This window comes from Oreochromis niloticus, linkage group LG11 (genome assembly GCF_001858045.2).
Source record: "Oreochromis niloticus isolate F11D_XX linkage group LG11, O_niloticus_UMD_NMBU, whole genome shotgun sequence".
In the NCBI taxonomy this organism is placed as follows: domain Eukaryota; kingdom Metazoa; phylum Chordata; class Actinopteri; order Cichliformes; family Cichlidae; genus Oreochromis; species Oreochromis niloticus.
The window spans coordinates 30,533,461-30,559,909 of record NC_031976.2 but is presented as its reverse complement, the minus strand read 5'-3'; the positions used below and the strand labels follow the sequence as shown (position 1 = coordinate 30,559,909).

Sequence of the window (26,449 nt, the reverse complement as noted above, 5' to 3'; positions counted from 1 at the left end):
AGGTTGTGGCTCGGCAGTGTGTTCCTGCGGCTTAAATTAATTCCAGCGATTAATGAGACGTGATCAGTTCCAGACTGAGTTGGGCACACAGCCCTGGGTGTAAGAGCTGCCTCTCAGCAACGCACACCTTGATGAAAGTTGGTTGTATATTAGGCAGTGTCTGTGCATAAACGGGGCTCCTGTAATAATTTTAAAATGTGTGTGCAAGGTGTACCTTATTTCTTTTCAAGGTGGACCTGTTATTCTCATTACCGGCTCCATATTTTTTGTCCTTGGCCTCTACTGAAGAAGCTTTGCATGATTCACAGTTCAAAATAAATCTTTAGTTATCTTATACCTGGCCTCCAACTTTATCCACTTTATGAAACAAGACATTTTAACTCTTTTTCTTTTTAAGCCAGTTTTATTCTGATTGGTGGCCCCTTGAAAACAGATGGTTTGAACCACAGGTGAGCTATGCTTACAGCTAACTAAAGGACTATTTTAAGGGCATCCAATTGCTTTAAAAATAGTGAAAATCAAGAGATACAATCAAGAGTAGAGGAAAAACTGTTAGAAAGAGAAGCCTTTTGGCTTATAGGGATTATTTGTGCCTAAACTGACTTAATTATTTGAAGAATTTGCCTTCTTTACATGAACATCCAACAGTAACTGTATATATATATGACAGAAAATAAAGGAAAGCATAAGAGTGTCCCTTGTATCCTGGAATAACCATTGTTAATACCACTTCATTTAATACTGCTGTTGCTGCTCTGACAGCAACTACTACTGTTCCCATGGATTTTCCAGTTTCCTCCCGCAGTCCAAAGATATGCTTTTTAGGTTAAGTGGTGACTCTAAATTGGCCTCAGGTGAGGGTATAAATAGTTATGTCTCTCAGTGGCAGTGCTGTGATAGACAAACGACCTGTCCAAGGTATACACACCTTACACCTAGTGTCAGCAGTGGTAGGCTCCAGCCCCCTCATGGCCATGAATTAAACATAAATATATATGGTTAAGAAAGTGAAATATGTCAATTTTAATTGTTTACTAGCATTACTAGCTCCACTGACTTGTAGGGAACACACACTGATGCACTGGTCAGAATACCAGCAGCAGATACAATGTAACTGCTACAATACAGATACATTTATCTGTTCCTGATCTGTTCCATGATTCTCACACACACACACACACACACACACACACACACACACACACACACACACACACACACGCACACACACACACACACACACACACAGGTAATTCTCATTTCTGATTCTTGGTTTATTCCACCCCTTACGCCGACATAGACACACATGTTTGCAATGTAGCTATGTGCTGAGCTGGTGCTGCGCTAGCTGGAGGAGGAGGAAGAGGGTTTAACACAGACAAAGACAGCCAAGCCCCACCAGCAGGAAGAGACCGCTGAGGTGGACTCAAAACTTGACCTCAACATGTTGTGCAGACAGTGTCAGCCTAATATGTGTGCATGAGCTCATCTGAATTCTCTTAACAAACACCCATGTCTTTGAGCTGCTGGGTGTACAATAAGTTTAGATTTGGAAGGGAAACTCTCAAAGATACAAGCCCTGAAACACGCGCACAAACACACACACACACACACACACACACACACACACATACAGTGTAAATACACACGGAGGTATTTTTCCATCGTTTGTGGTGTACAGAGCTATGCCCTGATGTTTGTGGCACTGTATGCCTGTCTGGAAAGATGCAAGGTTGTGTATGTCTGTGTTTGTAAGTTTCTGTGTAAGGATGTGGGAGCGTGTGGGGAGGAAGGAAGAGTTTTCTTGGAAGCACCGAGCTTTGACGTTCGTCTGCGTTTGTGGTATGTGTATGTCTAGCTTGGTTTATGTGTTAGTCTGTTTATCGCTGTGTGTTTTGGAGAAAGTGTTTATGCAGTCAAATTGGTCTTCCCTTCTAAAAACGTGTACTCACATGTAGTTGGTTAAAAGGTTTGGCTCTGCTGCTCTACCTCTGTCTTCCTGTTTTTCATCAGCCAATGTCAACTCACATCAGCAGATATTTACATTAAAACAAAGCATGAATCCCATTTTATTGTGCTTGTGTCGGAAACTCTTTTGCAAAGTTTGCAATATACTCTTACCTTTAAATATGCAATAGTTTACTCCTATAATGTAACATTGTAATCTAGTGAATCATTATAATTTTTTACAACATGAACAGTTGTACATTACACTGGTGTTGGTTGTGACTACTTGGGTTGCTGGGCTCGTTCAGGTTTTTGTCACCGCTCTGTGTTTTGCTGTTTGGCTCTGGTGATTCAGGTGGCATTAATGGGAGAGCATAGAGCACCATACTGGCTGCTGTTGTTTCTGCATGCTTCTCTGTCCTTGTTTGACTGTATTGTTTCTGGGTTTCATTGTGATGTATTTTGCTTGATACACTTAGATAAAATGACAGAAAAGTGACATGGTGCACTATGTAGAACATATGCTACAGAGTAATTTTAAATTAAGTTTCACAGTAGCCAGTTGAAATAGAATTGTGACCTGCTCAGATATTTGTATATGTGTATCAGAGGGAATGCTCATGGTGAATGCTTTGGAAACAAAGTTAGAGAAGGCAGGCTGAAATGGTTTGGATATGTGCAGAGAAGAGATAGTGGATACTTTGGACAAAGGATGCTGAATATTATGCTGTCAGGCCAGAGGAGAAGAGAAGGTTCATGGATGGAGTGAAGGAGGACATGCACAGGGTTGTTGTGACAAAGGAGGATGGTATGGTTAAATGGAGAGTTATATGAAATTTAATACATAAATAGAATTAATGTTTTACCTCTGCAGTGTTATTGTATAAATGTTAGCATGCTTAGTTTAGTGTAGAAGTAGCCTTGCAGAATTGGCCACATGGCTCTAGTTTTATTACGAACTGTTGATTTTTATAATGTATAATATGCATGTGTATAGTGGTGTGAGGGACTTTCATGATACAGATGTACATTACCTAGTTTTTGGTGATTTATTTTTCCACCGCAAAGCCTCATACCAAACACTAAAAATCAGAGTAGTTTACAGTCTTTCTCTTGGTCTCCGCCATATGTGCATAAATGGCGCTTTTGGCCTGAAAAACACAACAGAATTAAGCGTAAAAAAGACGTTCACCAAACACACAAACCAAAGTCACTTTGCGTGGGTTTCGTTTCACAGATTCCATGTTGGTTCATGCAGCTCTGGAAGTGGCTCAGACAAATTTTTGGAATCACTGAGGTTAAGATAGCTGAGGTATAATTATATGTGTGGTTCTTTGTCAAATCACCAAACTGAGCATTCCTGTACACTATTTTTTTGCGGGCTAACCGCACACATACATTTATATTCCTTGGAATACTTTGTCACTTTGGGTGCAAGCACTTTCGTTGTTAGCTTCCAGCAAGGGCGAATGCTTCAAAGCTTACAAGTAGTCTGAGAGTATACAGAGAGAGATAAATATCCTTGGCCAACTGCACACAAAGCTGTAGTTCGTACACAAACAGTGCACCCACACAAACATATTCTTTGACACTAAAACTCACTTTTGGACCCAGTTGTCAAAGCATGTTGTTATTTTGGTGGAATGCAGACACACACACACTGAACGCACTTGTGTTCACCCCTTGAGTACCATGTCACTATTAGATGTACACATCAAAGCCTGCAATGCCTGTTATGTGTGTGGCGTCAGACAGTAATTAACTGGGAACATCCCAGTGGGACCAGTACTGAATGACTCCATCAATCAAAGCCAATCTATTGCAACCACTGGAATGTCTGCAGGGAGTTTGCATACTGACACTGTGAACACACGTGTGTAGGGTATATTTGTGTTGTGTACCCATAACAAAATATTTATTTGTCTATTTACTGGAGTTATCACACATTTGAAAGATGAGATTTTGTTAAATATTTATGATGCCATGGTGTTTACGCTGTTTGTGATTTACTGTATTTTCCCTGTTATTTCTCCCTTGTCTAAACCACACATGACATTCCCAGAATGGTGGACGTGTCTCAAGTGAAGTATATCTGGGCTTATTGGTGGGAAACATGTGACAACTGCAGAAAACATCCCAATCACATTCTCTGAAACCTGTTAGAAATTCATGTGTAAAAGCTGCTTTAAACAGCCAAACTGAGAATGTTTATATACTGTCCATTTTCTGTAATAGGAATTTATTCTAATAGGAATAGGATTGTCAGATCCAATTACAGCTAAAGCAGTCAAGACCTTCTGGCTTACATTTTTATCAATGTACATTACAGCGAAAAAGTCTTGAGGAACTCCTCATCTTTTTATATTTTGCTAGAAAAAAGGGAAATAGGTGTAACAGTTTACTGAAACATGCAAACATACATGAAAATACTGTCTACAGGGCAAAAACAGAGTTTATACATTTCATGTTAGAAAAGTCAATATTTGGTAAGATCAGTTTTATTCTTCAACACAGCCTTCATAGTTATCAGGAATAGTTTTCCAGGCTTCTTGAAGGACATTTAAAGCTCTTCTATGGGAAGGCCAATCTATGACTGACAGTGTACTTGTTGTGTCATGCGGAAAAACGAAGCAAACACCTGTTTCTTAACACCCGCCATACATATTCATGACGATTCAAATGAACCATTTCAAATTTGGATTTGTCCTGTTGACCTGTTGCCGCTGATTTTTTAGGTCAATGTCCAAAGAAAATGTCAAATATTTGAAAGACCTTCAGAAAGCCTGAAGAGTTATTACTCGAGACAACTTTTAAAAACGTACAACAGAGTCTGGCTCCTCGGAAGCAAAATATAAAGTAGTGGCTCATGACCTTTGCACTGTAGACACGTTTTAAATATTCCCCTTTTATTGTTGATTGCATCATTATAATGTTGATAATCTCAACTTAAATATGCAAAACAAGTGATATAACTCTTGATATGATAAAAAAATGGTGTATGATTCAGATTCTGTATTCACACAGTGAATTTTATCTATTCAAATAAAAGCACATGCACACACACACATCCACCCCTGCACATTTGTTTGAAATATACAGTAGCTAGAGGTTGTTTAAAGGATATATGTATGTGTGTGCGTGAGAGAGAAAGAGAGACAGAGAGGGGATATGAAAGGGTTAAGCAGGGAAATGCTGGAGCCAGAGAGATTGACCCAGACATGACCTGCCTATGAGAACATAGTTTAACCCTTGTCTCTCACACACAGAGACACACAAACTGAGCAGCTCATCCAGAAATTATGAAGAGACAAAAGAGAGATGGCATAGCTTGTTTTTATTGCTGGAGTTGTAATATAAAGTCTAATAATGTCATTTTATTAACAGCCCAGACACTACAAAGACTCTCCTCCAGAGCGATAATGCAACAAAACTGTAAAAATCATTTTACATGGGTTGTTTGATCAAGCTCACATGCTACATCCTGTGAACAAAAACAAAAAACCAACAAATAATTGATAAAGTTGGTGGAAAATGGAAAGAGAATATACCAAAAGTAAAACCAGGACTCTGTTAAAAATATCTTTTTAGCTGTGAGACTTGTTTTTCATTACAACAATTACAAATGTGTATTTTTAAAGAGGCCCAAGTTGTAGTGCTACATGCAAGCAGTTACTTATCCAATCTTGCTGCTTGGTGTGACCTCAGATTTGCCTCCTGGCTTTCAACCAATCAGATAACAACTCACTGCTAGTTTAAGAGCACATTGGCCGTGAACAGGCTAAAATGGAGCTTATTCATCATCATCAGCCATTAGCCTGGATTGTGTTTAAGATTGCGTATGGTTGAGTAAAACCACGTTTATTGGAATTTGTGTCATGTTGAAGTGTAATAATTCTTGTAATGTGCAATAGTATTAGTAGACCAATGTGATATATGGTATGTTTCACTGACCAGTGCTCAAATTTACAATGTTTAGCACACTCAGGATGGTATTTTAAGCTCGACAGTATTTGCCAGACTGGGTTTGCTTGTTTCAGTTTAGTTTTCATTTAGTTTTAGTTCAGGTTGCATTAGTTTTAGTGTTAGTTGTAGTCTTTTTTTTAATTATTGGCAAATAACAAGAGGCAAGATTTAGGAAAATCAAAATAGATGTTTCAATGTAAACAAAACTTGAAACCAGGGTTTTGACTCACAGTCTTGTAGATGTCCAAAGCCTCAGTAAACATTACCATCAAAGCCCCATCAGACAGTTTGTGTTACCAAATTTGACCAATTTAACAAACTGCAAAACTAAGGATATTTCCTTTGTAATTGTAACTAATTTTAATTCTTAAAATGTATTTCTTTTTCTTTGTTGTTAGTTTTCTGGGATAACTTGAGGACAAGGTGACATAGATATCACAGGTGCATCTACTTGTTTCTGTTTTGCAGTTTCGTCTTTTGTGCAATAAAAGCAAAAGTAATGTCGATTTCTCCACTCCTCACAAGTTATAGACAGTTCCACCATGTAGGTATCTGCGTCTGCTACATGTCTTTTGTGTGTGTGTTTTTCATAAACTAAACTGTGTTGTGTCTAGTTATATTGTGTATGAGTGTGTTTTGTCTTTACATGTTAAGCTTCCTTATTCAAAGAGACAGATGACAATTTAGAGTCTGTTTTCTACGCACTCATTTTCTCTTTCTGTCTTTGATCTCTTTCACTCTTGTGACACGATCCACAGAGAAGCAGGAGAGTTGTTTATGAGCTGCGGATGAAAAGCATGTCATTGCAGTTGCTGTGTATGTGATCCTGCTTTGGTTACATCTTGGCAAAGACATCAGACCTTGTCTCCGTAAAATCTGTTGATGTTGAACCTGTGAACTGTCTTCTTCTGCCTGCACACTGTGTAAAACATTCTGAAGGAGACTTATTGTATTATTCCAGTTCACTGCTTGTTTTTATCTTTATAATGCCATGAAAATAAGAGTCAAATTTTTATGCAGTTTCCAAGTTTATGCAGAGAAATGGACACTGTAAGACTTTCTAAAAGCACCGGTGGAAAGTTTTGGTTACTAGCGGACATTCCAGGCTCCGGTTGCCTGGATAAACCTCTAATGCGTTTACCACGCTGTCGTATGTTAAATCAACAGCATCCTTTGTTCTTATTGGTACAGTAACTGTCTGAAGTAGAAACTCAGAACCCGCCCACTTTGCGTCCTCAGGCGTTTTTCTGCCTGCTGTCGCTTGAAGTCAGTGAAGCGTTTCAGTGGTCTCTGATCACCACATCCATGTTAATCACTTCCTGTGTGGATGCTCTTTTACTCTACTTTTTCCTCTGATAATAATAACAACAGTAATAATGAACTATTTGGTTTACTCACTGTGGAAGTCAGAAATGGTATAAGACGAATCCGTTCAAGTTCCACTGTGAGTTTAAGAGATTAGAGCAGATTGCCTTGTTTATGTTTGCTATGACAGCGACATAGTGCGTATTTGTGTGGGTGTAATGGACTCGTGGGATAGAGTTAAACACATAGAGCCATGATCAGGCTTTCAGTGCTGTACTTGGTATGGAGCAGATGTCGCTAAAGCTCACTGTCACCCTCCCCACACTGTGATGCTCATGTGTTAGCAACACACATTTAAATACAAGCGTGCTCACACACCCTTCTCTTTCCCTTTATGTATTTTTTAGAGTTAAAAAATTGAAAATATCTTAGAGACTGATACATTTTTTGCTCTTAAATGTAGCATCTTACTACAACGCACAAAATCTCTGTCTGTGTGTTTGTTTCTTTGGCTGCCAGCCGTCTTCTACACAAACAAGAGCATGATCTAGATACACCATCATGCAGCTGCTTTATATGAGGTAATTTACTTTACTGAAAGCCGTATCCGTCTCTTATCCATCGCTTTCTATGTTGATCTGTTCCCACAACCAATACCTAGTTCTTCCCTTTTTCTCCTTCCTTCTGTCCTTTTTTCTCATTCTTCTTACTTCACCCCACCTTCTATCCTCTCCTAGCTCTCCTAACCCCGTCTTCTTCCCTCAGCTACTCCTTCATAAAGCCAACTTTGAGCTTAGAGCTTTTTACAGCGCACAGAACATAAACCTGTCATCAAGCAGTGTCATTACTTTGTCATCCAATGCAGCAGCACTCTTTTTTTAAAGCGCGGCTTCTTTTTTTTCTCTTTTCATCTATCGGTTTTCACTTCACTCATTTCCTCCTCCTCCTTCTTCTTTGCTTCCTACTTACTTCCTCTCTGTTTTTTTTCCTTCACTTTGCGCTCTCTCTGACATGTTCATCTTCGTTTTTTTTTAAAAATTCCCTTTGCCTTTTTTTCACATCATTCTTTCTTGTGGGTTGATGTTCTCTCTCTCACGCAAATATAATATTATCTCTCTTTCATTCCCCTCCGGGTGATCCTTTCACGCACACCCACAAACTGCCCACCACATGTAAAACTTGGCTCAGTCCTCAGAAAGCTGGAGCAAGCCTGCTGAGTGCATTCATGTGTGAACGAGTCTGTCCATAACTTTTAACTGATAAGGACTGATTTACATTGTTTATCAAAACTATATTAAAAAAGAGTGATTCATTGTAATTTTAAAGTGGTAATTCATATCGACATATATCCTATGAGGTTCTTCAACTTATCTTTATTGTTACAAATCATTACCAGATCACTTTCATAAATTTTGTGTCTCACTTTGTTTCATGTTTCCTAATTTTCTCTCTCTTCTTCCTATATTTCTCAATTTCCATTTTAACCTACATCTTCGTTATCCCAACCCACCTTTCCATTCCTCTTGCTCCTTTTCCCCCAATTGTCTCTACACTGCCTGTCCCATATAGTATTTACCCCTCACTTTTTTCCCTCTCTTTACATTTCCATCCCTCCACGTACCTATAATTAACAACCCAATTTATTATTTTCTGTCAAGTGTCTTTTTGTTTTCTCTTTTTTTATCCTTTGTGTCTATGCATTGCGTCCATGGTAACTACTTTAGTAATGTGCCCTAATGAGCCTCCAGCCACCACAGACAGTTTTTAATTATCACAACAGCAGGTAGTTCTCCTCCTCTGCGCCTCTCTCAGCCATCTTTCTTTCCCACAAAGAGAGGAGTTCATCCTTGTCTGTGTTTTTATGGAGGCATGGAGAGTCCTGCTGATGTTCCCACTCTGATAGCCAGGTGTCCTGCTGTCAGACTCACAAACACACACTCTTAACTCAATGATACTGAAGAGATTAAACAGGAAAGTGTCTAAAGTCATCACATGAACTCGTGTGGAACCTTAATACTCGCACAGGTGACAGTAGATGGCCTTGAGAGCCTCTGAGAAGATGAGGTCATCTGGCCTTTCCTGTTCCTCTTATTCTGACCCTCTCTCTCCCCTCCCATTCCTCACACAGGTGCCATAAATAACCACACACACACACACACACACGCAGACACACGCAATCACAAATGAGTGTCCACGGAGACTTGAAACAGCTGAGATGAATGTGAGAGAGAAATGAAGTGAAAGGCAGGTGGAAAATGAAGAACTGATAAGAGAGGGCGAGTCTGTGATGTCACCCCATATAAAACAAATGAGAAAAAGGAAATGTGGAAAGTGTCTGAGGTCATTTTCTCATAATTCACTTCATGCAGCTTCAGTTCTGTCTCACTGCATCTGACCAGTTACAACTGATTAAATGCTAGCAGCTTTCTGTGAATATCCTCAGCTGCGACAAAGGTCAGAAGTCAGGATCAACAAGACACTTGCACTTTTAGAGCTTCTATCATTAAGGTTTAATAGGTTAAACCCCACACTGTCAGTAAATCCTCCATACTGCCCTTACAGCCATGACAATCTCCTAAAAGCTATATTCTCAATTATATTTTATTACCCAACGTTTTATAGCAAACATAATACCTTTTCTGTTAATTTATCAAGATCGTTGCAGCTTATATCTCTGGGCAATTCACTAGCAGCTCATTGTACAATGACAATAGAAGGTTATTCTATTCTATTCTATCTGGCTAATCTATTCTATCCAGCATTTTGCCATCAGTTAACAGCAAAATGTTTTGAATAAAGGATCCAGAAAAGGATGAAGTTTCGGAACATGACTGATGAAGAAAAAATTGTATCTATTTATTTTAAATCTAGTGGGAAAAACTGCATTAAAAGTTTTTACTGTATTGTGTAGGACTCGAACCATGGCCTAGCGTCACACTCCTGAGGGTTTTGTGCCCGTCTATCCACACTTACCTCCTCCCTAAGATTTTTGTGAGAAACAGAAATCTGTCACACTTGATGGATCAGGCAGAAAATGCTAAACTGGTTTAACTTTATTTTAACATTATTTTAGGAGACATGGATCGAGAGGTTTGACCCATTATTTCTTTTTTTTTTTTAATTGACTTTGTATTTTCAATTTTCTGATGGTTAAAATATGTTCAAAAATTGAAAAGCTTAGCATATCATAGCACTTAATATTAATAGAAAGTACTGGCTAAGAGAAGCTGAAGAAAATGGGAAAATATACCTTTACAGTAAAGTGAGAAAACATGCAAGCTGCATAAAGTGGGCTACACGTCTCTTGTCTCTTGTCTGCTAAGGACCATCAAAATGCAATGCTGCAGTTAGCTCTGCAGGTAGGAACCCTGACGAGAAATGGACCACATCTCCTTCTCTTCAGTGTGTGGGCTCACTTCAGGATTTATTATCCACATCCATTTATTAAAATAAACAAGCTATCACATAAGTAACATAAATTTTGATGTTTAAAGGACACCAAGTCCAAACTTTATGTACAATTTAAGTAACTGCCTTTTCAAACTGTCTAGAATTAAATATGTCATCAACTCAACTTTCTCACCAGATGTTTCCATCAAATACCGACACCTTTAAAAAATTAAAAAGATTTCATTTGTCAGCTTGTTCAACACAGAAAGCTTAGGGTGAGATGGGTTTTGTCCTGTTGAGTATTTTACTTTAAACTACACTGTAATCCTTAACACATTAGAGGGTGTGCGTGTGTGTTTGTGTGTGAGAAACAGAGAGTCTGTGAGGGTACAGGGTGGGAAGTCTATTATAGTTGGGCAGATTTATGGCACATGGAATTTTAAAAAAAGTACTGTGTTGGAAAATAAGTTGTTGTTGTATTATCTCTGTGTCTCTCTCCTGCACACACCACCATTTTTGTTCTCACTGTGCCAAAGTAAATACTGTATTGAACCAGCACCGCAACACACACACACACACACACACACACTCATTCTTTCTCATTCATACTTTTAAATGCTTCATACTCCGAGGGTTATATTTAACCAACAAATATCCAGAGTTTGCACAAATGCATGTGTGTGCTTTTAAGTACCAATATCCTTTCACACAAGCCTTTAACAAACAATGCTAAATCTCCAGCTCATAAATAATCAGTACTGTCCAACTCTGCATAACTGTATGTGTGTGTGCTGCATGATAATGTAGTTGTTTCCTGCCTGGTAACCAATGGGTATATCATATCAGGATTAGTCTGGAATGTATACACTTCCTCTCCCTGCCGCTCTTTCTCTCCTTCCCTCTTCTTCCTCTCTTTCTTGTCTGTGTTTGTAGTGAGATATGTTTTTGGATGATTGGTACCCTCCTCATAGAAAACACAGGCAACGTTGTAATTTAGGACACTTTAAGTGCAACAGACTAATAGCCGAGGTAGTTCAAAAGCTGCTTAATGCATATAAATATCACATACCTAAAATTACTGACATTCTCATCATTTTCTAATCATTTTGTTGCTAGTGATTTTCACAAGTTACATTCATATTGGGTTTGCCTGCCAAGTGCTAGGAAAGAGTCAGTAGCACTTGTCTTTGTTTTAACTGAATGGCCAGCCCTGCTGTCTCCAAAGTTACCCATACTAGCATGTCTTCTTCATTTAATTTGTACACAAAGGTTAAAAAAATATTGTCAACTGTAACCTCAAATTAAAGGCAGCGATTACACTCACTGGCCACTTTGTTAAGTAAACTGGTTCAATTGCTCTTTATTGCAAATATCTGATTATATGGTAGCAGCTAAGTGCATTTAGGCATGTGAACAGGGTCATGCTGAAATTTAAACTTCACCGGGTCAGATTAGAGAAGAAAGGTTATTTAAGTTACTTTGAATGTGGCGTGTTTGTTGGTTCCAGACGGATTGGTCTATTTCAGAAACTGCTGATCAACTGGGATTTTCCCACACATGAATATTGTTCCTGAACGTGTCCATTCCTTTATGACCACAGTGTACCCATCATGTGATGGCTGCTTTTACCAGCATAACTTGCCATGTCACGAAGTTTAAATAATTTCAAACTGGTTTCTTGAACAGGACGGTGAGCTCACTGTACTCAAATGGCCTCAGCAGTTGCCAGATCTTAATCCAACAGAGCACCTTGGGATGTGGTGAAATGAGAGATTCATATCGTGGATGTGCAGCTGACGAGTCTGCAGCAACTGTGTGATGCTCTCTTCTCAATATGGACCAAAATCTTTGAGGAATGTTTCCAGCTCTTTGTTGAATCTATGCCACAAAAATTTAAGTCATTCTAATTGCAAATAAAGTGTGCTGTGAGTGTATGTTCAGGGTTTTTGTTTAGAATAGAATAGAATAGAATAATCCTTTAATTGTCCCACAAGGGGAAATTTGGTTGTAACAGCAGCAGAAGAAATGCACATATACAAACAGAACAGGACAAAGAACATAAACACACACAATTTTTACAGAAAAAAAATATTTACATCATTGACAATAGTTACAAAAACAGAGGACTGTACAGTTATTAAGATTAAACTATATATTTTTTTATATAAACTGAGAAAAATAATGTGCAAGTTATAAGTTTACTAAGAAATAGTTACAGCTCACAACTCCCTAAAAATGCACAACCCATTTTTATGTCTTAAGTATTCTGTGCAAATTAAATCCATGCTGAAGGAACATTGTCTCACTTTTTATAACTTTTATTGAGAGAATAAAAATACTGTAAGTCTGCACTATGTAGCACACATGCACATTAGGTAGATGAAACTATTGTATCCATGAGCAAATACAATATATTTTTCCATTTATCAGCTAAACTATACCCACTGCGTTTACTTTGAATGTCTCAATGGGTTAAACAAATATTAAGACACTGAAAGTATTTACACATAGGTTTGGCTTTTTAGAGGAAACTCCTCTCTTCCTCTGACTGGGAATGTGACCACAGGGAACATAACCTCCTCCGTTCAGTGTGATGTAGTGTATGTATACGTTTGTGTGTATATGTGAGGCATCCATAAAGACGGGAGGGATGATTTCCTCTCCTCTGTAAGCACAGTTTCTCTCCCATGACCAGCCTCACTACCTAGAGACCTCTCAGTCTTTTTACCTGCAGTTCTGTGTTTGTCTCAGATCTTCTGGCTCTGCCTTAAGAGCTGGAGGTAAACTGCATGTGATGTGTTCGACTATATGCGCTTTTCATTAGCATTAATACACAAAAAAGCAATTTTTAAAAATCATTTTAATGAATGATTACAATCTCAACTACAGTTTAGTGTTTTGCATTAATTAAGAACTGCACAGCTAACACCTTCATCACTGGTGTATTGTTATATACTGTATGGCCAGAAGCAGATCTGGCCATACAGAGGAAAAGACACACAATCTCCTCATAGATCTTCAGCATGCAGTGCTCGCTTACATTTAAAAAATGACTGAAGCCTTTGTTACTACTTTAGTTACCAACCAACTAGCATACATGTTAGCCATATACTGAATGAGTCAGTACAACATAATTGTCTTTATCTTCAATCCTATAAAATACAAAATGTGTAAATATTATTGACATTAAATGGAGAATACGGTCAGTGCTTCCTCTACCATTAAAGTATGTTTTATGACATGCTCTAGCTGTTTTCATTAGTTTTTTTGTTTTGTTTTGTTTTGTTTTGTTTTGTTTTTAATCCGAGAAAATGTTACACTATTGAATCAATCAGAGCAGGTATTTTGAAGCTTCAGTTGCTAACAAGCTAGCCCCGACCTGTCTCACATATGTTTTCTTAGAGGAGCCTGACCTGGTTGCTGGCTTGCAGCTGCCTCTTGAGAGAGTCTGTGCAGCTCCCCAATTGACTCCAATAATTGTTCTGGACAGGAGAGGGTGAAGGTAGTCTTCTTTCTGCACTGGAGAGCTTGAAGGACACTCAAACCAAAAGTCGTGGCAGGTGGATTAAAGGGTTCATGTGCCACTATGAATTCAGAAAGTCTGCAGAGCACAAAAATGACAACCTCTGCCAGCTGCAGTGCAGGACAGTGGAAGTGCTTGCCCTAGACAAGTGTCATTTAATCGCAACATGCTAACTGTCTGAGAGAGGGAGGGTTATGAGAATAATTATAACCCTACAGAAACAAATTCTGAAACCCATCTGGGACCAACCAACCATTCATCTTATTGCCTGCAGAGCACCTGGACTTTCACTTACATGGGGTCTGGTCGACCTCTTTACTTCTATTCTTCTAGAATTCCTTTATAGGCTCATTCAGAGATCCATCCCCTGTTTAAATGGCACCTTGCCTATTCTACTGCAAACAAAGGCCTAGCTATTCACACACATGTACATGCACACAGGGTCAGAGATAAATGGTGTCATTAAATAAGGGTGGTGAAAACTTCCTGGCCTCTCCTAGATACAACATACTTAGCCCCGAGGGTGTGTGTGTTCATGTATTTCACTACATTGGAGACACTAAAATACACTCGGCTGACTGTGTTTCAGTATTCATACAATTCACCATATCTCATACACACATTGCTGGCCATCCATCACATCAATGAACAGACCGTTTAGGGTTGGTGGTGAAAGACTGAGAGAGAAAGACAGGCTGTGTAAGTGTTTGGTTAAACAACTCCAGCAGAATATACAATACACTTACAGCGACAAAACTTTTGAAATTATTCAGAAAATTTTGGTGCTGCATATTTTGTTCTAATCAGTACTTTTGTTTGTGTTGTGTTAATGTGCTGGTTATGCATTAGCATATAGTTTAAACCCATGTGGCTGTAGTGTTTGTGTTCATGACTGGTGATAGTGTATTTTTATATATATGTTCCAGTCACTCACTGAAGTAGAACACATCAATCATCTCTACAGACATCGTAGTCTCAACATAAATTCTTCCCTTAAAAAATTCTGGCTTTTACATATACAAAGTGAAAGCTTGCCACTTTGGTTGCACTGTTTTAGATTATTTAAATTTAGCTTAGTTCAATTTTTTTATATAGCAGCATTTCACAATGTGATCCATCACTATGAGCTTTTTATTGTAAGATAAAGTCCCTACAATACTGGAGCGTAGCATTTACATGAATTTACTGGCAGGGGTGTCAAACATGAGGCCCGGGGGCCAGAAGTAGCCCTCCAAAGACTGCAGTCTGATCCACTGGGCGGCTTTGGAAAATGTGTAAACAAATTTATGAACTTTTAACAGTTTTTTCATAACTTTTATGGCTTCTCTGATTCATAAAGCCTTCCTCCATTGTCAATCATACTACACTAAAGCAAATAAGAAACAGAACAATTAAATGACTGTTTCATGAGCTAACAGATCTTTTACTATATTTTACGCATTTATTTCCTACAGTTCAAGCCCTGACTCATATCGAAAGGGTGGTTTTACTGGTCCTGCCTACTTAAGATCAAAGCTGTATGTGGCCCACCGTGTAAAATGACTTCCTGATCAAGGGTAATCACTGATGACCTCAGGAAATCACATGATAGGGTGGGGCAGGGTTTCACAACGAGTTCACTCGAAACCTTGGCTGATTGTGACTCACACCTGTTTTCACACCTTGGCTCGTGTGATTAGTTAGAGGATCAATAGGGGGTCCATGTCCTACTTGGGGGACACTCCCATAGGGCTTAAATCTGAGACTCTTCACCATTTGACCTTAGAACTGAAGAAGCTTCTCGGATGAGAGGTGAAACATCTTCAAGCAACTTAAAGAAGTCCAGACGCTTTTCTTTCCAAGCTCCTTAGACCACTGATGAACTGGACAATATCTAGTAGTCAAAAAAGAAGCCATCAAAATCACCATCTCGTTAGATGATCTGTCTTCTTGCGGTATGAAACCTGCAGATGTTTCCGTGTTGGAAGAAATAAAATTGGGTGAAATCAGTTAAGTTACCATATGAACCACTGTGCGCATTAACCACAGGAAAGGGTGTCAAGCAGGTTCAGCTTCAGAGCTTTCCCAGTTCTCACTGTCTGTCTCCATCTGTAAGTCCGATGGCAGATTCATGTGTTCCACGCCGAGCACATACGTGGCCGTCTTTTTTCATATTAAACACACATGCAAAGCAGGAACCGTGGTTTCCACATTTTCCTGTCAGCTGTTTAGGATTTCAGGGTGCAGATCACAGTTATAAACACATGAAAAATTGAAATATAGGACATGGGCTTGATTTTTATACAATACGTGCCTGGCTTCTGTTAAGTCCTGACATCACTGATAGGGCTCTATTGAAGTGTTTAACAAAAAAAATAAACAGAAATATACATTCAGCCATCCTGTCATGCGTGTTTAATACGTACATGTATCAGAGAAGACCACCAAGTCAGATTCCTGATGTATTTCTAAACCTATAGCCCTGGAAGTAAAGCACTGCTGTGTAACAACACAGTTTCAAAATTACCCTAATGCAGTACTGGATCATAAAACTGTAGTACTGGTATGTAGAAGAGGAAGTAAAATAACGAAGTAAATATTTTTATATTACTTGGAAAGACTGTTAAAGAGTCATGATTAAAGGTGCCATCTGGAGTTATCTGGTAAACTTACAAAAAGTTATGTTTTCCCTGATGTGGTTAGCACTAAATTGAATTGTTTAGATCAAACATTTCCCTTGCCATAAAACCCGTTCACGGGCATTTCTTTTCTTAGAATTTAACATTGTTTAGCCAGCCTTTATGCAAATACACAAGGTTAAAAAAACAAAACAGGAACCTACACATAGAAAAATACAAGTCAAGATGTTAGTGGGAACCTTCAAGTTGAATCGACTAACATTTAAGTCAAATTATTGACTTTCTGTTTTTGTATGCATGTACTGGTCAGAAGATATTTGTCAGTAAGCAGAGTTATATCAGCTAGACTTCTCTTTAAAGAAACATTTCCTCCTCCTTTTGATGAGAAAATGCAATAGCCATGTGAAACAGTAAGAGGGAGAATGAAGAATGTTCAGAAAGGAAGAAAAAAACACCACCTGCATTTAGCCCTCCCATCCTGAGCACCCCCCAACATACACACATAAATTACAGTCAGTGTGATCACACAAAGAGTCCCAGTGTGTCTTTGTTAATTGGAGGGCAGCGTGTTACTGATGAGTAAAGCTGCACGTAGATGTCTGTACTAGCACCACAAACACGCACACTTTATGCAGCTGGATTAGAGACTGTTTGCAGAATTGGATGGAACTGTCTACAGTTTTATATAAAAGAAATGCTGTACTATAAATAAAGCAGTTTGTGGGTAATGTTTAATGATTGCCATGTTTCTCTTTATCTGATGCAAGATTATTTGGGCTGACAAACAACAGTGTGGAAGGAATCATGTTCAGTTTAGTATTAAAAAGTTGTTTTTTTGAACCAACTTTTTGAACCAACCAACTTTTAAATTTTTCCTTAGTATAAGACAAAAATAAAGACAAATAAGATAAAGCCAGGCATCATTAAAGTTGTTATTGACAGTTGTGCCCTTAGTATTAAAAACTGCAAATAATAACGTGCATAAAGCTCTCAGTGAAAATAACCTTTTCTCACCTCCTAAATGGATCATTGCTGAAGCTCGTTCCCATTGTGTTTGCTCACATTCACAGACACACACACTGTGAGCTGGTGGCAGGCTGCTAAATTGATAGAGGGAGAACAAACAGAGAGTTGTTAGCTTTCAAAAAGTGTCACAACCTTTATTCATCTTCACAGCCCACATCCCACAGCACACACACAGACACACATATTCACACACTTCATTTTTACCACTGTTCAGACACTGCTTGTTTTCTTTGAGTTCTTAAATGGACAAACATTCACTCAAATGCCCCATAAGTCTTATTCTGTACACACTCACTCTCACACACAAAGACAGCAGTATTCTCTCACACATTCACACACAGCCATAACTCAGAATCTCCTCACACGTGCAGACAAGACTACCGGCTTCTCTGCTGTTGACACTCACTCACTTAGCCGCACACACTCCGGTGAGAAGTGTGTGTGTGATAAGGTTGTAAGGCTGTGTTATCTGTTGTGTCAGCGCTGCCTTTAACAACTCTTTCTTTCCTCCCTCCGGTAAAAATATCCCTGCAGGAGTCTTCAAGAGACTCTTGTTAAACACACTAATGCTTCATGCTGGAATATCAGGAATTTCTAGCTAACTTTCTAATAACCAACACATCATGAAGCTGCAGTTTCAGGTGAAATGATCATTCTTACCTTGACATGATTAAAACCAGTAAAATATTTTAGATTTTGCTGTAGTCTTTATATTAACTTTTAATGTTTTTGGTTTTATATAGTCATTTACATCAACATATATACATGTTTTTGTCGCCACTATTATAAGTTAAAGAGAAAGAAAAAGTCTTTTGATAAACTGACACAGTAGCCAGAAAACTTGATTGGTGTTGTGTTTTGCAACTACGTTGGAGTCTGAACTTTCTTTGGTCTGGAGGTTTCTTTTCTGCAGGGTTCAAGAACTGTGGCTTAAATATAATTTGATTTCCTATTCATGAAGACTAGGAAATGAAAATGAGTGCTACACCTTGGTGTTCTATTTGAGTGAGCAAGAAGATAAGCCATAGCACAAAAGCCCCTCTTCCATTAGTACCTACTCGGAACGACTCGCCACGATTTACTACGGCTCAACTCAGATCATCTGGTTTTTAATTATAATTGAGTACCACCTAATGTGGGTGGTCGTCGTTATAGCAAAGCAGCTGAGCTTCCTGTGACGTAATTAGTATGCGACACGAATGCTACAACAAAGATGGATGTTAAGGAGACTAAATACCTGCTGCTGGGTAGCTGGTACAAGGTACTATGACCTAATGCCCACAGGGCAGCTGTGGTTACAACAGTAGCTTGCCTCCACCAGTGTGTGAATGTGAGAGTGAATGAATAGTGGCATTGTAAAGCGCTTTGGGTGCCTTGAAAAGCACTATATGAAATCCAATCCATCATTATTATCATTATTATTAATGGAAAACCCTGAAAAGTGTGGCAAGTTAGTCCTAGTAGGTACTAATGGACAAGGGCCTAAAGTTTTGAGCACCTTCACCTAGGTTTGGATAGATGTCTGTTATCCCCAATGCCTTATTTCTGTACCCTGTACACCATGCTCAATTCTAGGATGCAGACATGTAGCAGTTTGTCACTTTAAAATTGAAGAAAAATTGTGTGCTGCTTAAATATCAACGAGAAAAGTATTGACTCATAAATACATTATGAGTTAAATAATAGCGCTTTGAACATCAAGCTAAAAGTTTTGAAAAGGCCACTTTATTCCACGCCACCATCTGTCTGCTCACCAATGATGCATGCTCTGCTACACTTGTTATAAATGATGAAATGGCTCTGCTGGACAAACTATGAAGTCATACCATTTCAAAATCACCGTAAAGCCTCATTCATGGTGTGTTGGCTTTTGCGTATGCCAACTCTGACAGTCACTGCTTCTGCTGGCGCTTGAGGTGTGCAGGACTCACAGCAGTCTTCTCCTGATCTATGGGTGTTACTGCTCAGTAAAAAAAAATAAATGTCAGTGCTGGTGCAGGAATGGAAGAATTTGAAACAGGAAGAGAAATAAATTTTCTTTCAAAGTTCTTTTTCATTTCAATTCACTTTTATCTATACAGAAGCAAATCACAACAGCAGTCATTAAGATAACGACCTACAATAATATGGAGAAAACCCCAACAATCAGATGAGCTTCTACAAGCACCTGGTGATAGTGGATGGAAAAACTCCTTTTTCACAGGAAGAACCTCCGGCAGAATCGGGGGGTGGGGGGCGGTGGCAGACATCTGCTGCAACCAGCTGGGGGTGAAGCGAGGCAGACAGGATACACTGTAAAAGAGAGCCAGAGATTAATAATAACTAATACATTTGAGAGAAAAGAAAGTCTCATCTTTTCTAAACTGATGCAGCATCTTCCCCTCTGTCGTCTGGAAATCTCCTGAGCTATATCGCTGAAATGGAGATAAAGGTTCCCTAGCTTGTACACTTGTACACATGACAAACCAAAATGATGCCAAAGCAAGGCATGCCCCAGAAGTTGTGGTGTCACTTTAATATGAGGATGGAAATGGTGAAAATAAGTGGTCCATTTTTCTGCTGTATGTTCGGTAAAAAGAAGTTTTAATTTTGGAGCAGAAATGTCATCATAAATTCGACAGACTGATAAGTTATTCTGGCTCTAATTGTTGGCCATACTAACCACCCCTCTGGACTAAAAAGGCTCAGATACCCCACACAGTGCACATAGTGTGTATGTGATGAGGCTAAAATTAAAGCTAACGTTAAATTACAGATTAACGTCACTCTTCATTTGAAAACCAAAGTATGTCTCTCTCCAAGTTCTTGCTCTGCTACATTAGCAAATTGCCAGTGAGTCATTTTCGGTGTGTGGGCAGCCACACTGTGTGCCAGCCGAAGTAGGGTTGACAGTCTGTTTGTTCCCACAATTCCACACACTTCCTGTTTCCTGTTTAGCTCCCAACCTTATCTCAAACTATAAATTTAGTACTCTGCGTGAGACTGTGTGTATTTAGGCTTTTGCCTCCCTTGATTAGATTAGCCAAGGTTAAAATAAATTAGCCAAACAGTGCAAACAATGAGCTCAGTAGCACGCAGCTTTTGGCTCGTCTGTGTCATCTTTTGTTAAACTTATTTAAGGAATGGAGTGCGTTGCGCAGTTCTTTGTAGTCTGTCTGATGCCTTTTTTTGGTATGTTTGAACGTATGTGAGGTGTTGTGAAATGATAGGATGCACCACTGGTTTGTTATGATGAGTATCCTTGGGCCAAAAGAGGACAGGCAGACTGCCAGACACTTCCCTCTACAATTAGACTACACTGGCCACAACACACACAAAACCTACACACCCTGGATACGTGCTGCAGTTACTTTTTATCTAAATCCTCACTTGTAGTATAAATACACTGCCACACACAAATGTAGATACAGATCTGAGGTCTGAAATTTGCAACTTAAGCTTTATCTCTTCATGCTGATAAAACAAAATTTTAGGACACCTTCAGTTTCTGGACTGCTAGAGCTAAGCAGCAAAAAAGTTATACTGCATCATTTGGTATCAATGCAATACATTTAAAAAGTAAATGCAGGGCCAGTTTTGCCAACCACTCATATGAATACATTTTAATGACCAAATAACTGACTGTGATTTTTGCTTTCCGCTGTTAATTTGTTAACACACCCGAATGCATTTTTCACAATTTTTCAGCTTTTGAAAATTTTACATTTACATTCCAGTTTTTTGTTTTTGGTTGGTGATTATTTTCAGTTCCATTGAAGTAAGTAATGCAACACGTTTCAGTGGTGGGAAATCGTCTCCTAAAGTAAGACCTGTGATTACCAGTCACACTCTGAAAATTAACATTAACTAATACTGAAGATCCAAGTCATGTGTCAAACATCAACTTCACCACTATATGAGCTAGCTGGATATTATTTGCCTCTCTGAAAGGGATCTGCCAGTGGCTTCGGCCTCTGTGCCAGGGGTCTGGGTCTGTCTAAAAGATTTTCTTCCTTTTCCTCTTTTTTTCTCTTCACTCTGAGTTCTCTTTTTCATGTTTTCTTGTAAATTGTTGATGTTGCCACAGTAGCAAATAGCCTTCATACAGATGTCACTGCCGCATTCATGTGTCTGCTCAGCGTTGCTCAGTCATGTTACGGCACAACAACAAAAAACAGCAGAGGAAGAAAAGGAGAAAAGTCTGCATGGAGATGTGAGAGCAGCAGTGTTTGCACAGACCTGTCTACTTTTTGATGAAACTGGAGCAACACATGGAATACAGAAAGAAGCCAAACTGTTGATCCCATCATTTCGTATCGATATGATATCAATACTACTGTTGGCATTGGTATTTTGGATTGATTCACCCACCCCTAGTAATCTCACATAATGTTCATAGTTATATCGATAGTGGTCCAACACTGGCAACTTACCATTTGTCGGTGAGCAGGTTCACTACTGAGAAGACAAATTTACTCAAGCCACAGTCCTTTCCCAGCCCAGACCAAGAGGATTTCAGTACGAAAACCTAACCAAATAGTTTTCTGTTCTTAAACCAAACCAGTGAGTTATGTGTAAGATAAAGGTCATGATGGGACATCAACCAGCGTCTTCTGTCTGGCTATCCAACCACATCAACAAAGATTTTGCACTTCTTTTAAACATGATTATAATCTCTGAGCAGCCAGTATAGCTGCGGTTAGAGCTTTAAAGCAACAACAGTAAAGGATACCTTGTGCATGCTGGAAAGACTGTGTTGGGCCAATTTATAATATCAGCTAGCTATGTTGTTTAAACACAGCTCCTTATAGGAACACCAGTAGCTATTAATGAGTGACAATTAATAACATCATGTAAGGCACTTTCTTCTACCTAAACATAAACTATTGCTGCTGTAAGTCATGCAGTAAAGTAATGCTTTTCTGGTGAGGTGTTTTATAAAAAAAAGAAGAAAAAAAAAGTGAATTTCCTTGAACGAGATCATCAGATATAAAAATTGCCAGCATGAGATTTCACTGTGTAACAGGAGCACATAACTGTAAATTTTCCAGGTGTATGCTTTGTGCTTGTACCTACAGAAGCATACTTTGGTCAAATGTGTATTTTTCTGCAGGTGTGTGCATGGGTGGATCTGAATGTGTGAGTTGTATTCATTAAATTTGGCCTGGTTAGTTTGTGCATGATGTATGTGTGCGTTTGTGGAATGCAGACTGCCACCAGAGCCCAGATTTACTGGCAGAAACACACTGCCAAGAGCAGGAGTGGTCAGATTAATCACTTGTCTGTGTGTTTACAGTTGCAGCCATTGTAGAAGTTGCCCTTAGATGCAAAACTGCTCTGAGAAAACAAAATGTTTCTATTAGGTTTTAATGCATCTTTCACAAATTTTCTGCAGTCGTTCCAAATTTGTATATTTTGGTTTGTCTCGCAGTTTGACTTTTCCATAATGCTATTGATTTATGACAGAATATTAATTCCAGTTGCCTTTTTTGTCAAGTTGTCACTTTACTTTGTGACATAGTTTCAATATCTGTGTAGATGTTCTGCAGATGTAAGAAGTAGTGCTTTATGCAGTATTTTTCCAACCTTTCACCAAATATTTTGATGCAAACTGTGAGGTGGTCAGAAGTCAAAAAGAATACAGTTGTGTGCAAACCCTCAACTGGAGTATCATCAATGCAATCCTGACATATTATAAGAAGGAATCACAAATAATTATGCAGCATTACTACAAGCCCAGACATACAGTGCATTTTCATGGCATTATCACATTATTGTTACCTCTACAAACCTTTGCACACTTCAGTTTTTTAATGATGACGATGAGGGAAGGTAGATGTGCTAATGGACAGTTTTTAGAAAAGATAGTGAAACTGATTGTGTTTCTTTAATTATTATTATTTATTTATTTATTTATTTATTGCAGAAGCTTATTTTAAATATAGAAGCAATGAGGCATGGCCTGCAAGAGTAGCCAGTGTAAATGTGTGTGTGTGTGGTATGCGGGTGTGGTTGACTTGAATGTGTATGCAAACTAAAAGTGAGCACATTCTGTAGTTATACATCCAGCACGACCCTGCCTGTGTGTGTATGTGTGCACAAACTCTGATGACCAGTATATTTTGCTGGATCACTTAAACACTTGAACCACCCACAGTCACACCTGTGGTAACAGGAAATTTGATGAGTTTGCCAAAGATGTGGAGATTGTAAACTCACTGTTTGACCTTCTTGGTATTTTTTTTTCACTCTTTTCCACTCATTTCTGGTTCTCAAACGCTGGTCTTAGATGAGAGCGGCTGTAAACCAACAAATAAGTTACTAATTTAAAATATTTGGTTCATTTGAGTGCTGTGGTACTGAAAATAAAAGTTGCAGCACAGTGACAGTGTAGTCAAATGATGTGTATATTATACATGCACTTTAATAATTACCATCATACATCAATTTCAAGAATAAAACAAACATATATATTAGGCAGCTTATCTCAGTTGTTATACATGCTAAGAAGAAGCAGACACTGTATATTCATTAATTAAATATATATTTATAAAATCATTTTTAACACCTTTTCTGCAAAGTCACAGTCACATACCTGATGTCTCCGTCTGCATGAGTAGGTTAAAATGGTTGTTCTTCTATATCTCAGACTCATGCTAATCGACAAAAGTATAAGGTCTGTGATGTTTGACCTTCAGCACTCTAATGATGCTGAAGTTGACTAAAAGTCTGTGATAATTAATTATAAATAGCCACTTTTATCTAAATTATTGCATTTACAATGTGATGTTCCTGCTTCTGTTTACAGTTTGGCTCACGTTCACAGCAGTGGCCATGTTGTCGGCTGTTTTGAACTGTGATTACAGGGCTGCAGCAACAATTTACATACAACTGAGAGTTTGCTGGTGTGGAGGAGATAGCAGGAGAGAGAGAGAGACAGGGAGAGAGCAATGAGAGGAAGCAGAAGGGGACGAGGAGGGAGCTCAAACTGAAGCGTGAAAGTAAAGAGTGGGCAAAGTTACTGTGTGATTACACAGTGGAGGATGCTTGCTACCTGTGTGTTCATGTGTGTGTGTAAATGTGTATGTGGCCTCCACAACACCTCCATGGCAATGAGAACATCACAGTGTTTACATCAGCTTAATTGATTCTCACTTTTTTACTAAGCTAATGTAGTAGGAATGTAGTGTGTGTGTGTGGGTGTGTGTGGGTGTTTCTAAGGTTAAAATGTCATTAGAATAAGTGACTACCTCTGAAATTATATTAAGCATTACTTAAAGTATGTTTGTGGAATTAATCTGGTGTGTTTGTGTGTTTATGAAAGAGCCCCATGTGTTTCTTGTAAGAACTTTTCCACCAGTTAATTCCCTGGAATAAAGTGTATTTGCAGTAAATTTGGTGTGTTTGCGCGCACGCGTCGGTGAGTGTATATGTGTGTGTACTACGTGCGGTTTACTAATGCTGGGTAAATCAGTCAGACATAAGTTTGGCAAACTTTATACCACACAGAAATTCACACAAACACTGTGTGTGAAGGATCCCTGAACAGTTTGCACTCACACTGTCAGTCTGTCATTTATGATGTTTTATTTGGCCTTAAGGAACTGAAAACCGTAGAAAATATTAAATTACCATGCAATAGAATGAAAACAAGCTTCTTTAACATGTGTCATATTTCGAGGCAGAGCAAGTTCGTCTAACTTTAGTTCAGTTGCATTTTTTTCTTTTGTTAATAAGTGCAGTTGGTAATTAAAAATCAGGTAACACTTCATAAGATTGTCAGTTTATTCACTATACAACCGGCTAAATGTGCAATACTGGGAATTACCTTACCTTTAAAAGAGTGTCTTCTTTAAAGAGATTCCTATGGTCCCACAGTTCCATAAGAACCTGTTGTTTTGTATACTGGAATTTGAAATTTATTAGATTTCAATTAGACCATTATTAGCAATATTTGATAGAAAAGCAATCAGTTATCACAATTATTAATGGTCTTTTTAGTACTGATGTTTATTTATTTATTATTACCTTAGGTCATAGTTTGGAAGCCATAGCAAAGTCTTTGACTGAAGAATGAAAATGTTATGCGGGCATTTTTGAATGCTTGTGGCTTTTGGTGAGAAAAGGGGGCTGTCTGAGCTCCTGTTTTCAAGAATAAAGCCTCTTTTGTTTTTAATCAGTGGGAGTCAAAATACTTTGCGTTTCCTCCCTTTCCTTCTTTCCTGCCGGAGATGTGGCAAGGTGAAATGTATCTTCAGCAGGGGAAGTTAAGTGGATGAGTAGGAGGACAAATGGTGGTTTACCACAGTACATTTAATAAACACATGCTCACCGAGCCAGAGCTGCTGTGGCCTCTAAAAGGAAGCCAAACAGGTGCATATATAGAAGGCAAAGAAGGAGGTAGGAGGACTGGAGAGAGACAAAGAAACAAAAAATAAAACAGGTGAACAAAAATGTGAAATGGAAAAAATGGAGTAGCCACGAGAAAAGGAAGGAGGCTGGAATTGAGGATTAAAAAACAGAAAGAAACAGAAGCAAAGAAAAGTAAAAGATGAGGGAGAAACCGGAGGGTAAAAGGTGGTGGGCTAAGGAGGATATGAGATTTTAGGATAAGAGAAAGAAGGAAGGAGCACACTCAAACACATCTCCCTCGCTGATGAGGATCATGTGATATCCTTGAATGCATCAGAACATTTCC

General features: G+C 38.6%; 1 protein-coding gene and 1 long non-coding RNA gene across 4 annotated transcripts in view; one reads left to right on the top strand and one right to left on the bottom strand.

Moving 5' to 3' along the window:
* bbs9 (Bardet-Biedl syndrome 9) overlaps positions 1 to 26,449 on the top strand; it is a 168,768-nt gene that overhangs the window by 126,607 nt on the left and 15,712 nt on the right. The gene's annotated exons all lie outside the window — the stretch shown is intronic.
* LOC109204201 (uncharacterized) lies at positions 19,211 to 25,841 on the bottom strand. The gene is made up of 3 exons (XR_002063773.1): positions 25,780 to 25,841; positions 25,585 to 25,656; positions 19,211 to 20,064 (listed from the first exon to the last, which is right to left on the bottom strand). It is a non-coding gene; the product is annotated as an uncharacterized LOC109204201 (long non-coding RNA).